Source organism: Crotalus tigris, unplaced genomic scaffold (genome assembly GCF_016545835.1).
Source record: "Crotalus tigris isolate CLP2741 ecotype Arizona unplaced genomic scaffold, ASM1654583v1 scf7180000017536.10889498, whole genome shotgun sequence".
Taxonomy (NCBI): domain Eukaryota; kingdom Metazoa; phylum Chordata; class Lepidosauria; order Squamata; family Viperidae; genus Crotalus; species Crotalus tigris.
Window position 1 is genome coordinate 6325179 of NW_024096460.1, and position 13723 is coordinate 6338901.

General features: G+C 39.5%; 1 protein-coding gene across 5 annotated transcripts in view; it reads right to left on the bottom strand.

Moving 5' to 3' along the window:
• The window catches only part of CTBP2 (C-terminal binding protein 2), a 275399-nt gene extending 266783 nt beyond the window's left edge, over window positions 1–8616 (bottom strand). For 3 of the 5 annotated variants that reach the window (XM_039341545.1, XM_039341640.1, XM_039341725.1), the window contains exon 1: window positions 8028–8616. The gene's annotated coding sequence lies outside the window, so the exon portion shown is untranslated. Of the gene's footprint in view, window positions 1–6794; window positions 7264–7417; window positions 7440–8027 lie in introns of those variants that run through there. The other 2 variants (XM_039341898.1, XM_039341816.1) reach the window with 2 other exon arrangements.
• Window positions 8617–13723: the final 5107 nt, after the last annotated feature.

The window sequence follows — 13723 nt, forward strand, 5'->3', positions numbered from 1 at the left end:
CTGAAAAGGGCTATTAATGTAATTCATAATATCAGAATTTTGCAATTGATTACCAAAGCTTCTTTGACACGTTCCACAAAAGCAGCATTACCCAACTGTGCAATAATATCACAAGGGAGAGAGATAGCAAAAGATTTTGAACCAGAATCAAGGAGTATATGAAGGGATGATGAAACCAAAAGAGGTCTAGCTGGCTAGGACAATTTTTCCTTTCTTTTCTTTTTCTGGCTCTCTCTCTCTCTCTCTCTCTCTCTCTCTGTGTGTGTGTGTGTGTGTCTACGTCTGTCTGTCTGTCTTCAAGTCAGTCTAGACTCCTGGTGATTGCCTAACAAGTCCCTAAAGTTTTCTTGGCAAGATTTCGGAAATGGGTTGCCATTGTCTGCTTCCTTGGACTTAAGAAGGTGACTAGCTTAAGGTCATCCAGCTGCCGTAGTGCATAATGCAGAACTATAACTCGCAATCTCTCAGTTTCTAGCCTGATACTTTAACCACTATACCAAACTGCCTCTCCTAAGGTATCGTATTTCTCTTTTCCTTTTATTGTAAAATAAATATAATAAATAAAATGTGCAATGTACAACAGCATGTCATAAGTGACAAAATCCAACATTTCCAAGATTTTCCCACAATTCTTGTCTTTTAAGGATGTTAGAAAAAAATGTTACAATCATATAAAGCTTAGACCATTAAAATAACCCTTAAAACGATGGAAAACTGCAATTATTAATCTCAGTGGCATTTTACCAAATGTTGATGGTACAATCAAGAAAGGCTCTGGAAGATGCAAAAGAAGTGATTCAACACAACAGGTTGACAATCTAACAGAACTGAAGAGGAAGGGTAGAAGAAAAAGTAAAAAAACCTGAAAAAGCCCCACTGAGTAATTTTAATATCGAAGATTTCAGAATTTTCATTACTTTTACCAAGAAAAAATAAGGGCAACCTTAGTTAAATATGAAAAAATAGCAAAAAAAACCCCACTGAACTGCTATAGCTCTATGTAATACAATAATATGGTTAGCAGAAGAGATGAAAACAGAGCAGCTAAAAAATAAATGTATAGTAGGTAGATTAGTCTTTTTTTTTCTAGACATATTCACTATAACGTAATACTGTACTGGCTTGTTTTTTTAAGGAAATATGAGGGTTATGTAATAAAGTAATGAATTGTTCGTAGTAATATCACATATCACATTTCTCATTATATTCACAATTCTTTATAGGCCTCCTTTCCATATATTTGCTTAGCATAGTGGGATTTGGGGGCCTATTTAAACGATAATGTTTGTTTATTTATTAATCATACTAATATGGCTGCCCATCTCACAAAAAGCAGCTCTCGGAGGCCATATAAATGTGATTAATAAATAAACAAACAATAATGTTACTGCAAGCAAAGAGCCACAATTATTAGACAGTGCTACAGCCAAGCTAACATATACTTGGAGCAATAGAGGTGTTCAGTCTTTGTAAAGAAAACCTCCCCCCAAATTTCCTGAGAAATTAGATTTAAAATCAGATTTAAAAACAATACCAAAAGCTTTTTTTAAGAAAATCTACACCATCAAGATTCATAACTTTCTGAGAGCCCCAGCAAGACTCCGGAATCAAGGCTTGAGGTCACTGAATGATAGAGTTGTAAGGAATTGTTTAGGTCATCAAGCTCAACTTCCCACTTAGTGCAAGAATTCAGACTTTAATTCAAACAACTCCAATAAATGGATTTTCCAATATCACCATAAACCATCTCTTTAGATACCTAGAATGAAGGAAGTTTTTAAGTAGGGCCACTTTGGTTTGAGCCATAACACTGGTAAATACAATAGATATGACAGAAAGACATCATTAGAAAATTCAGCCAAAGCTGTGAGCAGCTGATTGCCTGATTACCAATGATAAATAAGAATTTATTCAGAAGATAAAGCAAGAAAAACATTATTATTGCTTTTCTATGTGGCGCCACCAATGACTAAGATAGTTAGTTATATATGGTGACAAAAGGCAAATATAAGCTATATGTTAGCAATTTATTTGAAAAATTAGTTGTTTTCGGGACGGGGTTACCCTTAGCCTGGTTGTGCTGCTGAGATTTTTAGTTCTCTAGCAACCAGAAGCAGCACTCTGTCAACTTCTGCCTTGGTGAATTAAAAGAAAATTAAAGTCAGAACGGTATGATTCTATTCTATCCCATTTTTTTTTAATTTAAGCAAATCTATCAGTAGTATCCTGAAAGTTTTCCAAAGTTATGTAATGTGGAATCATGTTTACAACATCAGTAACATTTGTCAGAACCAAATGTGATTCATCTTATCCCAAAGGTGCTTTTTCATGAGGCAACTGGACTTTCTTTTTTCTCATTGAAGATGTTTCGCTTCTCATCCAAGAAGCTTCTTCAGTTTATTTAGAGCTGAAGAAACATCTTGGATGAGAAGCGAAACATCTTTAAAGAAAAAAAAGAAAGTCCAGTTGCCTCATGAAAAAGCACCTTTGGGACAACATGACCTGGAGAACTGAGAACCTCAATAGACAGATCCATCTTATCTTTTCAAAGGCATATGAGGTGAACTCACTGCATTTTTACCATAGGTTCCACTGTTTTCAGTAGTTAATACCTCAGAAAAAAATATGAATCAGGATACATCTTAACTAACTGGGTCAGGTTTGATTAGATTTGGGGTTGCAAGATAATTTCTGGACATACCACTGATGGTTAAGTCTGCCAGATATTTGATGACATTATCCTACCTTATGGTACCAGTCAACATATTCAAGCCATTAAAAAAAAGACAACAAATGTGTTCTCAGTGCTCAGCCTGATAGGAATTTATCTTCACCTACTTCAACCTGAACAGTTATCCACTTAAAATCATAGCTCAGTACAAGAATTTTTAAGCTGATGGTTTTTATCAAAAGAAGTTTATTAGTACTGGAACTTTAGACATTTGTATATTATATTGACAAGAGCTCTCTGCTGAACTGACAGTATTAAAAATGTGTCCCAGTGGCATCTTTCTACTATCTCAGAACAGTTCTCTTAATTAAATTATTTTTCGCCCTTTTAGGAAACAAGCAAAGATAAATGGTATTACTTGGCTTTCAACAGCGATTCATAGCAGAAGTGAGCTGTAGCTCCAGAACTGCAACTACACAAAAAGTCCCTTTGCAAAAGTTGTTAAATTAAACCTAAAGAGAAACACCCCGTTAAAAAAAACTTTCACAGGTAATATATATTGCTAAGCCTCCTTAGAATTTGATACATTAAGAAAGAATTAATCTCTAGGAAGAGATCCATTTATGTTCCATAAGGCTATTCACCTAAAGCCACAAAGGGAAAGTCCAAATCAAAATGTTGATTGCTAAGTTTCTATAAGAATCTAGTTCCCATTTCATTAAAAAATAGCTGATTTATTAAGAATACAAAAGTGACACAGCAATCAGTTAACTAACGCAACCCAAAACAATCACCCTTTAAACCAAACCCATCAACTGTTTTGAATTTCCATTCTTCCTAGAGTGTCCATGCATTTGGAGTTTGTCTATCAGTAATTTGTTTTCTTCAAGTATGAAGAAACAACAGGCGGATTTTTATATGTATTTCTTAAAGTTGCAGTCTAAAATATGTTGGAGCAAATTGTTATGATTAATAGTTTTATGAAGAGAAATGGAGAAAGAAGCATTTCAGAGAGCTTCCCTTAAACTTGTTAGAAAGAATCTCTCTGACAGCTAAGCTGTTACTGAAACCTTTTCTTTCTAATCTTTAACCCCAAGGTCACCATCCACATAGCTGCTTATTAACAAGAGAAAGTTCCCATGCAGGTTTCCTCTTCCATTTATTTATTTATTTAAAAAAAGATACCCAGAGTTCACCAGATAATCTTAACAGATTTCAAGCAGGCTTGTGCTAAAATAAAAATAAACTCCAAAGTTTTTATGTAATGATTAAGGCTGATTGCCAGCTAAAACTTCATGTATTGTATTGCATCAGCCCTGCAGTAAAGCTGGTAGTTAGGTTAACTAGATTTTAGAATTCAAAAAGCAATCAACAAGATGGAAAGTGACATGTAAATAATGTTTTCAAACCAGCTGCAGTGCTATAGGATATATTTAATCCCAATTGAAACTTAAATCCAGGTTAACTAATACTGTATTGTCCTCTAAATATAGTATTATATCCTTGGTTTCAAAAATCAAAAAATCATTTTTGAAACAACAGCATCCTGTAAATATTTAAATTTAATCATATGAACTAATTATGCTCAACTTAACCTGTTCCAAAGTTTTTCCTTCTCCAGAAGCTATCAGTCATAAATTATCTATATCAAAAAGATGTAAATTCCAATATAAACATTTATTGTAGCAACTGTGTCCCCTATATAGTCTTTCCAATGAAGCTTTGTGTGTGTGTGTGTGTATATATATATATATATATATATATATATATATATATATATATATATATATATATATATATTGAAGTAAGCAATTTTTCATGTTTTACTGTTTGCACAATCAAACTGCTCTTATTTACAGAACTTTCTGATAAACTTAGGGATAGAAGCACCTTATCATTTTCCAGGTTATGTTCCTGGAAACTTTTAAGTTGTTTCAGATTTTCTACTACATCACAAAGTCTAATCTGCACTACGAACCATTAGTATGATTTCATAAGATGTTGAGTAAACACTATTCTACCTCAATACAAGAATGGCCACAACTCCTACATCATACTTTTGTAAAAAAAAGTTGTAATTTGATGTAAAGTTAAAAATTATTACAGCATTGCTTTTTTTTTAAAGAAAAGTGTGTATTTGCACTATTGTTGAAGTGTAGATTAGATTCCTGTCTGATCAATTAAGTGGCACTGATCATTGGAAAATCTGCTGTAGCCTATTACAAGATCTGGAAAACATAAAAATACAGATGTACATCTGTACTCCTGAACTACAATCAACAGAAACTATGTCAGACTACTCTAAATGCATTCTAAATATCACCATAAATTATCTTATTAGATACAATCATTCATAAGTGCAATTTGTAAAAACTGTTGTTTTTTAGAACCATTGTTTATTGGCACAAACATACCAGGGATATCATCAAGACCTACTGAAATAATCTTTCACTGCTTGGAATCAACAGATTAAACTTCCTGCATCACAAACATCAATGAAAAACATGTGCTTGATTCTTACAATGTTCATTTTACTTTCTATTTTTACCAAATGTTTCTCAACAGCAATACCAATTAATCTCTTTTCCCATTGTTTTATAGCCAATTACAAAATATAGAAGAATATATAAGTGTACTAAATTGGCTAAGTTACATCTCACACTTATTCTTATTAGATTTTCTATCTTATCATCCCACAAACTTTCTGAGCAGAAAACTGTTGCTTTGTTTCATTTTTCTATGTTATACTTTTTTGAGAGTGCACAATTATAGTGCCTTCATTACTGCTATGCATACTTATTGTTTATCATCAACTTTAAAAGGCAATCACAAAGATGTTTTAAAATAATCAATTTTCAAAAAGTATTTATTTTCCTTCCTTTTGTAATGCAGATTGTAAGACAATACTGTCAAATTGAAATTCTTAACTAAACCCTGAATTCTGTTTTTAAACACTAACACATTTTCCCTGAAAACAAAGCAAGGCTTTCCTGGCCACCTGTCAGTCTGGGTCAAAAAACCTACACTTACAGTGAAACTATTACCTTCTATTAACACAATGATAGGAACACTTTCTGGAAAGAGATAGCTGATTTTTAATGTTTTTTATTTAGATGCTGAATTTTAATGCTTGCAAACAACAAAAGAGTAAAGATGAGTCAGATTTGGTATCTTTTCCAAAAGGATGCAACTTGGTGTTCTATGTGAATTATCTGGAAACAAAAAAAGAGTTTTTGTGCAGGAGAACAAAATCTCAGCCTATACCAAGCAAAAAACATCAGTCAGTTAAGCGTTTGTCTCCTCGCGGAAAATACTCTTGCCTGACCAATATCAGAGTGATAGAAAAATCCTGGGTCCAGCGGAGTTGCTAAGGAGTTGATTTACTCAGCGATGTTTCTCTTGTTTATCCGTGTAGATGGCAACACCTATTCAAGACGATCAGCCATTTCATTCCAGAAAAGGCAGCACTTCAATTTTCCATTTGCTCCATCTCGGTGGGTTCCAACAGGGGGGAAAAGCCAAGGAGGGAAAAAAGATCGCAGCAAAGTATATAAAGTGCTCGAACCTCCAAGCCCGCTTCCCCACCCCACCCCCAATAACCAACGCAGCAATTGTTATGGATATGTGACGCAAACGTCGTAATCTATCCAGCTCGGAAAAGAGGGGTCGTTTAAAATATATATATATATTCTGGACTAGGAGAAAAACGAAAAGCCACCCAAGATGGATATAACGTGCACCTTTCGAAGGACCGCAAAGCACCCCGCTTCTCCATGCGGAGGAATAAAACAACTGCAAGCTCACTTTGCAAACGTCACAATGAAACTGGGCAGAACGCGTTCCCGGGCAGAATCGCGGCTCTCCGCAGACGGCAGTGCCCGGATCGACCCCGCTTCCCTTTTCCCGGGTCTCCAGATTTTCTCTACCGGTCTCACTAGATTCCCACCTTCACCAGAGGGCTTCTAACTGCTCCGATGTGGCTCTAGCGCAGCTCCTTTCCCCCTCCCCCACCAGACCGAGAAAGCTCCCAAGCCCAGCCAGTCTCCTCCCCAGCTCTCTTGCAAGTCCGAAGGAGTTTGGGAAGAGCGGGCGAGCTCGAGGGCTTCAGACGGATCACACCCACCCAGCTCCGCTTTGCCATCGCTTCGCCTCCTCGCGACTTCCAGCAGCAGCAGCAGCAGCAGCAGCAAAACTTTCTTCGGATCGCCTGCAACTACCAGGGCGGCAGGAGGGAGAATCAGAAGCGCACCAGGCAAGAAGTAGCTTCCCCGCCGCCTCTGGGAAAGGCACTTTCCGAGCTAAGCTGCGCGGAACGTCGCTTCTCCCGGCTCCCTCCCTCGATGTCCCCACCTCCCTCGTCCGTTGTCTTGGCCGAGACTTTGGCAGCGCTGCAAACCGTGGGTTACCCTGCTAATCTGCTGGCAGATGTTGTCCATCACACTCCGTACTAAGTAAACAATGCAAAGCCCAGCAAAACAAAAGACTTCCACTTCACCTCATTTAACGTCTCTCACTTATTCTCTCGGCCGAAGCGGGGGAGGGAGGGAGGCGAGGGCTTGGTTTTTTTGTTTTTTGTTTTAATGGAGGGATGAAAAAAGAAGAGCAGCAACTTATTATCTACCCCCGCCCGCCCGCTCCGCTTCTCCCGAACAACAAAAACAGGCTCAGATACTCTTTTGATTTGTTTCCCCCCCCCTTTTTTTAGGGGCTCCGTGAAGGACGGGCGAGGAGCCCCAAGAGACTCACTCGCTTCCTTTCGCCGAAGCCCGGCTCCCCCAAAGGCCAGTGCGATCCACGCTAGCCGTGTCGAAATAAATTGGGAGGGGTGGATGTGCATCAGAACCGAAAAGTGGGAGGGCGGGACGCGCGCAACACACACACACACACACAACCCCCCCCCACACACACGACCGACTACGCGCGCTGGATCTGAAAGCATTTTCGACAAATAAGCACACCTTTGCACGATCGCCGCCAAGTAGATGGGAGGGGTGTGGGTGGAATTAAAACACACACAGACACACACACACACACACACACACACAACGATCTCTCTGTAACATCCCGGGGGCGACTTGGAAGCAACGGAAAGGTCTATCCAGACGAATGAGAGCTGCCCACGGGAGGTGAGATGTGACCAAAGATGTCCTCGCACTTCCCGCTTCCCCTCGTTCTTTCCTCCCCACCCCCGCCGGCTTCCCTTTTCTGGATGGCGCAGTGAAGCGAAAACACATGGACACTACTAGGACGGGCACACGCATTTCCAGTGCAAGGAGGAGAGAGACCAAGCCCCGCCGCCCGAGCAAAACTGGGCGAACAGCCTTGTGCCTGCCCGCCCGCTCGCCCCGCTCCTTACCTCCTCGTCAGCTCGTGGGGTCCAGCGGGAGCAGCCCCCCCGCCCCGCCTCGGCTCAAGCCGACGCCTGGGCTCTCAGCGTTGTTGCATCTTTCCCCTTTCTTGATCGATCGGTGGCCGCCGCGGGCTCTCACTGCTTGGTAGCCACCTTAAAATGACACACACACACACGCACACACCACACAAAAACTTAATCCTCGCCGCCTTCGCCAGGCTTCCGCCGCTAGTCCAAGTGAGGATGGAGGGGGGGGGGATGTAACAGCAACTTGGAATCCCCGTTCGATTTCTGGGGGAGGAAAAAAAAGTCTCTGGTTGGTGCTGATCCAGCAAAAATCAAATAATCATAATAAGAGGGGGGGGTGATTTTCTTTAGCCTCCGCTTCTTCCTTCTCCGTTGTGTTGAATAGCCAGGAGAGAGGTAGGGTCTCGGTCTCTCTGCCCCCCCCTTTTCTTTTTGGGCAATAGGCGGGGTCTCTCTTTGCAAACCAATGACACAAACCCACATGGACCAGCCTCGCCCCCTACAGATACTCTTCACTGCAAATAGGCTTTCTCAGGGGATTAGTGGATCAGCTAAAGTACAAACAGGCGCAGCAAGAAAGAAAGGGAAAGGGGGGAGGGGAAAGGGGGGGGACAAGTAGAGGAAGGAGGAGCGTCTCTTGTGCTGCACTCGGCTTCCACCTCCCTCCCTCCCTCCCTCCCTCGACTTTCCCGGTTCCAAGTTGGCAGGACTTAAGAGAGAGCAACATTGACGGAATAGGAAGGAATCGGCGATGGGACTGGGAGTCGGCGCGAAAAGTGCAGCCGCCAACTGTGTGGGCAGGACGAGACAGCTGCTGCTTTCGGACAAGGGGGTGATGCGGAGCTGGGAGGGGTGAGTGGAGAATCCAAATGGGCACAGCAGTTGGGGCTGCATCTCTGCCGATGCCCCAAACGCTCCCGGGTGTTCTCCCTCACCTTACTTCCTGCCCCTCTCCCCCTCCCTCCCCCCCATCCAAATCTTGCCCCTGCTCACACCTTCCCCTGCCCGGCGTGGGCAGCTTCTTGATGTCTCCTAGGATAACCAGCTCTTGCCTGGGTTGCCTGATTTTTTTTTAAAAAAAGACAAAACTCCATTTAGTAAGGCCGGGTTCTCATGGAAGGGTTAGCTGATTGGGCCGATCGACAGGATTTCTGCACCTTTGAAATTGTAAATTGCTGGGAAGAAAGTCCCACCGAAGTCAGAAGAATGCCTTCCAAGTGACTTGAAATAGAAGAGCCTGCTGTACAACAAAAAAGCCTAAACAAAGTTTTTCAGTGTCCTTCCTTCAAATAGAGTTTTATTGAAGCCTACCTCAAAAAGATCTTACCCTGAGGCCCTGTGATTCCTTGACACTTTTTTAAAACCGTGTGTCCTCCACCACTGCACAAGAACCCTTAATGCTTCAGAGATCTCAGGCCTCCGCCCACTCCTCACGCATTGAGGGAAAAAAAATACAAATGATACACCCAATGCAGATAGAATATGCACATTATATTTTGCTTAGTGTACTGTGCACACATGGCATCTAGTCACACCCCCTTTTTAAAGAAAGCACCCTAAAATGTAGGGATTTTGTTTTTTGCTACTTTACAGCTGAGAATTTTTTAGGAGAGTCCATTTTGAGATAAATGGGCGCAAGAATGAAACTTCGGGGTGATTCTGATTATTTCAGGGGCTCTTAAATCTAAGGAATAGCATAAATTGAAAACCTTTAGAACAACACTTCAAAATAGCACTTTTATTTCTTAAAAGATAGGAATTTTACCCTTGCAAATCATGGCCCAGTTCACAGTATCCCTCATCCTATCTGAAATTTAAGGCTGAGGCTTTGCAGCTTTCATTAATTTCAGGCTATTGACATCATGCTGTAGCACCCTAGGATTCCAGCTGGATGCAGTAGGAAGTATCAGGGAGTTGGGACATATCCAGTTTTCTTTTCTCATCACAAGAAGCCAGCTTTGCAGACCAGTTAAAAAGCAAGACATTTTGCAAACTTGATCTCTGTCAGTTGAATTATTGGAAAGTAGTCAACTTGAGGTCTGAACATTCATGCACTTTGCCTCCCATGCACCAGTATTTGTGGAGGGGGAAGGAACCTTGTTGGCCCATCAAGCCCTGCCTTTGCTTTGTCCAACTGAGGGCTTCCTGCAGCAGCTTTGCAGTGTTTTCAGCACCACCCTGTCATTTTCTCTGAACCATGTTTATTTTAATGTGTGATTATTAGATCGCACATTCATCATCACCCCATACAGAGCGCAAGCAATTTGAAATGGTTGTTGCAGAGCTGCAGCATAAAGGCCACCAGACTGCTGAGCCCTCTTCTGATGACATCTTAAAGACAGTGGAGCTGACATGCACACCCCCAACAAGCACTAAATTTGAACTGCAGTTTTCAGATGTCGAATGTGAGATAGTAAGAACAGCCAGACACATATTCATTTGATGTTTGAGCTTGTATTGCTTTCAGGATGATTGTTAGCCACACCATTCTTAGTTTTACCCCAAAGATGTGGGCAGGTGGTGATCTTATCTTTTTTTTTTTGCAATGTAATCTAGCTTTTTGCTGCCTAGTATTCCTTTCTGTTTTGGAAAGAAAGAAAAAGGAAAGAAGGAAAAGAAAGAGAAAGAAAGAAAAGAAAGAAAGAAAAAGGAATATGTGTGGCTGAGCAAACTTAAATCCAGATAAATTTCCCACTACTTTCAGAATTTGAATTTCATTTGCAGAACTATATCAAGAGATTCATGATCGCTCAAAACCTAGTTTAAATATAAAAGCATTTAGTTCCAAATTTAATTTCTGGAAATCTTTCTTTTTGATTATAAATTCTCCTATTTTTTAGTACTTCTTTCCAGAGAAAGAATAATACAGAATAATAATAATAATACAGAAGGGTTTGTGAAAACTCTTTAATGTGCAGACTTTTGAAACCGCTAGCAGCATAATCCTGATCCTGGAAGTTGCTAGATTTGAGTACTTTCAAGTAAGACTGAAGATACAGCTTTCTGCATGTATATTCCATAGAGCTGTGTGTTTAGCTGTGGTTTGTTGAATTCATGTGTTTCCCAAAGAACTTGAGGGCTTTCTTTGAGCTAATCTCAAGATTTAGGAGAAAAGCTTTTCATGAAGTTTGGATCTCCTTTCAATAACACAAGCACCCTGCTATCCGTGAAAGAAAAGGAAATGTCACACATACTTTAAATATCACACTGAAACAATTAGAAAAAGATCACTAAAAGATTCTGATAAAAGTTCATAGAGAATATGAACTTCTAAGTGCAAATGACTAAAGGTTTTATTTCATTTTATTTCAATATACAGTAATTGTGAAAATGGATTTTCAGCACTCACTAGTCAAATATTTAAATAGGCTGAACGTTATGCTGACTCTAAGATTTACTTGAACAAATTTGTCTCCAGATATAGATGAAATATGCCATCATAGGCTAGCTCACATATCCCACTACAATTTATAACATATGAAATCTACAAGTAAATGAAGCAGATTAACATTTCATTTTTTAAAAGAAACAATCTATTTATCTATCTCGTTCCGTGATCTTTAAAAAATCAAGAAATCTGTCCTGTCCTATAAAACAAATCTTTCAGATGTGTACACTATTGCACATCGATAATTAGATTTTTTTATTGTTTATTTTAATTCATTGGCTTAGACAACTGTTGTTATTTCTTAGAGGGAAGGATGGATTTCCACTATCATAAATGAAAGCTTTATGGAAATGCCAAGGACAGGAAGAATTCTGGATAATGTAATAATCACTGAGAGCTGGCATTATACGCCATTTCATTAAAATCTCATGGGGAAAGTGACTAGATACCCTTTTTGGCTCCCTTTCTTACCATCTTACAAGTTGAGTGTGTGTATGTGTATGTGTGTCCCTTTGAAGGTGTATTATTGTATACTGTAAGTGCAAGTTTACTATTTACCTATGTAATATATTCTTTAGAATCTCTGAAATCTTGACTTTAGAAGAACTATGTAAAGACCTCCTGAAATGGTTTCTGTCCATTCCAGAATTGGACAGTGAGAGTCAGAATCGGCGATAATAATTTAATATGCAACTTTACTTCTTATGAACCCTATAGACATTACTGTTGAGTAAACTTGCAGATGACCAATTACAAGAGAGTAAATTGGGAAGTCCCGGGCTCAAATCTTCTTTCAGCCATGAGCTAGTCAAGAGGCAGAAAATAATCACTTTTCAGTTGCTTTTTCTCCTCCGCCCTAGTTATAAGATAGAGATGCATTGTTTGGTTTGACCAAAAGAAGCATTACTGAAATAATGTTTTGAAACATTATATTGATGCTCGATCTACTTATTACTGATTCTTCATCAGTAATACACTTAAATAATTTTACACTTTGGAGTTTATGGTCTTGCCTTTTTTCTTTTCATTTTGCCTGAGAAAGATGACAGGATTTTAAAATTAGAATGAATTTTTATAACCACAGGGAAATCTGTTGGGCCAATCGCTTATATTTTAACAATAGGAAAAAGGCAGTAAGAAGCCCTATCCCCAGGGAATCCCAACATATCAGTGCAGACCCAAGTGCTGATGTTGAGCAGTTAGTCTCTTGGCTGTTCTTTAGTTATTTGTTTCCTTGACTGTGGAACTATGGACTTCAGCCCTGAGGCTTTCTTATCTATTGAACTGAATTGTGCTCTCTCTCTCTCTCTCTCTCTCTCTCTCACACACACACACACACACACACACACACACACAGGAATAGATTGTACCAGACAATGTGTATATCATAAATGCAATGGAAGACCGTTGTTTAAACATTCTTGATGGAAATTGGGCAGTAGATATACACATCAAAATAAGCTCTGGTAAACGCAGCATAGGAATATTTTATAGTTAATTTTGTATTATTTCAGACAGTAACCAAAAGACTGAATGTGGTTAGGTTAGACATCCATTGAGGATTTTCCAAAATAGGCAATTGTTAGATGCTATTTACGTAACCCTATTGCTCTTAATTTGCTTACTGAGTACATGCAGCATTCATAATGGAAACAGTCTTGAACCCCCCCCCCAAAAAAAAATCACAATTGTTGTACCCCACTTAAATTGTTAAAATGTAAAAGTAGAGGAAAAGTTTAATATTTTACTATAATCTTGATATGCAGATTTATATGTTTATTTAGTTTCAATCTAGCAATATGCACACATTTTGCAATGCCCCTTGAGTTTGGTGAGGAGGGGTTGGTGTTGGTGTGACTATTATTTGATATTTACCATTAGCTAGTATGCATTTAAAATTATGGTTCATGGGTTAGTGTGCTTTCAAGCCTACTCAGTTGTTGCTTATTGAGTAAAGAATTTTAAACTTGTCAGTTTGGTCTAGTGCAGGGGTAGGCAACCTTGGCTCTTTTATGACTCGTGGACTTCAACTCCCAGAAGCCAGCTTAGGAATTCTGGGAGTTGAAGTCCACGAGTCATAAAAGAGCCAAGATTGCCTACCCCTGCACTAGTGGTTAAGGCACCAGACTAGAAAGCCAGAGACTGTGAGTTCAAGTCCTGTCTTAGCCATGAAAGCCACCTGGGTGACTTTCTGGGTCTTTCTCAGCTCAGCCCACCTTATTTTGGAGAAAATAATAAGTGGGAGGTGTATTGGATATGTTCACTGCCTTGAGTTATTTGTAAAAAT